Genomic DNA, 3,502 nt, shown 5'->3' on the forward strand with positions numbered 1-3,502 from the left:
AACAAAGGCTGTAAAAAGCACTAGTTTCAAAAGTTAGTTGAAATAATTTTTTTCATGTGGTTATATTGTCTTAGTTGGGGAGGCTATGAAAAAATTTAAATTACAACTAGGGAAACTGGAATATAGACTAGATGCAGGAGGATATTATGGAGTTTTTGTTCATTTTCTTAGCTATCACAATGATATTGTGGTTAAGTAGGTGACTGTCCTTATTCTTAGCTAAATCATGCCAAAATATTTAGTGGTGAGATTTCATGATGTCTGAAATTTTCTTTATTTTTTATTTTTTTTAGAAAACCTGGATTTATTTGTTAAACTATAACAAAGACAAAACAATTTCATCTGAAGCACTCGGAGTACTTACATCCCAATTTCACCTGTTGTTATGGACACCGACCCAAGAAGTTAGAATTAAAGGATATAAACTAAGAGATTATAACAAAACAGACTTGTGAAACGTGGTGAAAGGAGTAAAAGGTAGTCAGAAGCACTTGTGTTAGTGGTATATGTGGCTAGGATATTTCCCAAGAGGCTCCCTAGTGATGCCTGAATGAATTTATCTGTGTCCCAAGTTAGTAAAAAGAAACTTACCCTTATGGAGAATGAGTGGAGGTCAGGATTTCTCTGAGATCCCTTTGTCTTTCTTTTTAAGGGGTAAGGGGATCCTTAGGCTCTAAGGGGGTATATCTTAGACTCAGCCCCCCTTCTTCCCAGTCAGTCCACCTACACCTTCAAGTGCCTGTGCGTTCTCACCACATAGTCCTGCTAGGTTACAGAAGATGCATACAGTAAAGGCAGGAACTGTAGGCCCACTCTGAGGGTACCTATACACAGAAAGTTTTGAGGTAGATGATAAACTACAGATACCCTCTTGGTTAAGTTAATTCCCCTTTGTTAATAAAGGTCATAGTTTCTTCTACTGGTAACAACTTTTTGTCTCCGTATAGTCTGTCTCAAAAGAGAACTGATTCGGGTAAGTTTGGGAGAAAGAAAAAGACTTTCATCAACACCCCCTCCACAGTAGAAGAGGCACCAAGTTCTTTCTGCAGTCAGGAGCAGAATCCCACAGCAGCATAAATCATTTTCAGTGATCAATGTCTGCATCCTCCACCTGCTCAACAACTGTTGATGCAGTATCTACCTCCATCCCATCTTCATAATCTCTTGTTGAGTCTTTTGTCCAGACCAGCCATGTTATGCCGGCTGCTCACAGACTGAGAAAGCATTTCTTCTAATCTCCCCAGTGAGGCTCGGCCTTCTGCTGTTATATTGGATAGTCCTGCTTCACAGGTGTAAAATGTAGGGATGTCTCCCTGCCCTTGTTCACATGCTTCCACATCATAATCTTCTCCACTGCAATCATCTGAATCTTCGTCCTCAGGATCTGAATGCAAAGCCTGGCATTCACCCATTGCAGCAAACGTTGCCTCCAATGCTGACTTATCATTAGGTGCAAATCTAAATTCAGCAATAGGTTCAACAGCATCATCACTGTCTTCTCCAGCAACAGATTCTTTTGATTCTTCTCCAAATTTGGCATTCACCATAACATACAAATGCTCTCATGGATAGGCATTTAAGTCCCTGGACACTGCATGCAAACTAATGGTGGAGTATTCCATTAAGAATCCCAATCCAGAGTCATCAAACCAAGACAGGTGCCTCTCAATGATATCAGAGGGGCCGGTGCTGAGGCCCCTGCCATTCAGCACAGCCTCAGTGTCTGGCTGTCGCCAAAGCCCTCAGCCTCAATGGCAGCAGGGACCTTTTGAGGAAGCTCATTGCAGCAGGGAGCCAGAGAGGCATAGGCGGGGAGGGAGCTGAAGCACAGCAACTCCTGCTGCTTGCCTGCACTTTCTTTTAAATAGTATGGCAGACCACGGTGTGTGGGGGTGGGGTGGTGGGCCAGAGGGAGCAAGAGTACAAATGATAAAACAAATAGGGCAAAATACTAAAAATTAGTAAATCTGGGTAGAAATTCTTTGTGCCATTTTTGCAACTCTTCCTTAAACTTGAGATTTTACCGAAGTTAAAGAAAAAAGTGGAGAAAAGAGAGAAAGATGATCATTAGTCTAATATAGATTTTAAAAAGTGATTCATATACACATGCACAAAAGCTATGTTACCTGGGCAAGATTAATTAACATGTGTCTTGGGGAAGAAGCTTTTAATTCTGCTCTGCTTTGGCAGAAGGTCAGAGCATACCTAGAGCTTGAAGTGGTTTACTATGAAACAGAATAGACAAAAAAAGGATGCAATCAGAGGAGAGAATAGTGCCTTAGAGTGAATAAAATGTCAGGTCTTCCTAGCTTTCCTTCATTCCAGTTCAGTTTATCTAGAGACTAGTTAAGGATAGAACCCAAATACACAAGGATATTTTGCAAAAAGCAACAGCATAAATGTCCTTTCCTTCTACTATCCCACTAGACCTGGGGTCAGCAGACTTTTCTTTAGAGGGTGAGATAATACATATTTCAGGCCTGTTGCTCATACAGCCACTGTATGTCACACACAGATACACAGTGATTGTGGGCCTTACTGCTGCTGTGTATGTCACTCTTTATGTGTCATGGTGACATACAAAAGTAGTCATGGACAAATGAATGGACATGGTTGTGTTCAAATGAGACATTGCTTATGGACACAGAAATTTAAATTTCATATGGTTTTCACATTATTTCTTTTTTACCCAGCCATTTAAAACCGTAAAAAATATTCTTAGCTTACAGATGATACAAAAAAACAGAAGGGTAGATGTGGTTCAAACCAGAAAACAAAAGGGAAAAACTCCTTTGTGCTGGCTGCCTTTTCGCTGTCTCACTTGGCTATGGTGATGGAAAGGGGCTCCTTTAGATAGCATGACAGGGCTGAGCAGCTCTATGATTTTAAGCCACTGAGCAGATAGTAACTCTCCTCCCAGACCACCAAGATTCAAGAAGTCCAACAGCTGCTCTAAATAGAAAGGCTCGTTCCAAGTTAACAATCAGTGTAATTAGGAGGAGTCATAATGTAGGTAGTAACAAGTAGAATCTTAGTCTATTGGCCCAAGATCCACCTGGAACTAGAGAGGTTTTCCATTTACTTCCTTCTGCAAGTGAAACCAACTTCATCCACTGTCTTTGTACTCTGGGGCCTCTGCCTTGAAGATTGATCTCATGTTAATACCTCTGTCTAATCAAATTAGTTTGCTTGCAGATATAAACTTATATTATTTAAATAAATGTATATTAGATACTGACAGAAATAATTTCCTAAGTAATAATCTTTATTTACAATAATGCCTGTCCTTTGTGGGGTACCTGGGTGGCTCGGTAGGTTATGATCTCAGGTAATGACCTCAGTGTCCGTGCTGATGGCATGGAGCCTGCTTGAGATTCTCTCTCCCTCCCTCTCTCTCTGCCCCTTCCCCACTCTTAATCTCTCAAAATAAATAAATGTTAAAAAAAATAATTTTTATCCTTTGATAATTATTTCCATAGTGACCCTGAACCGTGATGTGTGC

General features: G+C 40.5%; 1 pseudogene; it reads right to left on the reverse strand.

Moving 5' to 3' along the window:
• Positions 1-796: 796 nt before the first annotated feature.
• Positions 797-1,741, reverse strand: LOC125917860 (methylosome subunit pICln-like; annotated as a pseudogene).
• Between the last annotated feature and the right edge of the window lie 1,761 nt (positions 1,742-3,502).

The sequence above is a fragment of the Panthera uncia genome, unplaced genomic scaffold (genome assembly GCF_023721935.1).
Source record: "Panthera uncia isolate 11264 unplaced genomic scaffold, Puncia_PCG_1.0 HiC_scaffold_2606, whole genome shotgun sequence".
Taxonomy (NCBI): Eukaryota; Metazoa; Chordata; class Mammalia; order Carnivora; family Felidae; genus Panthera; species Panthera uncia.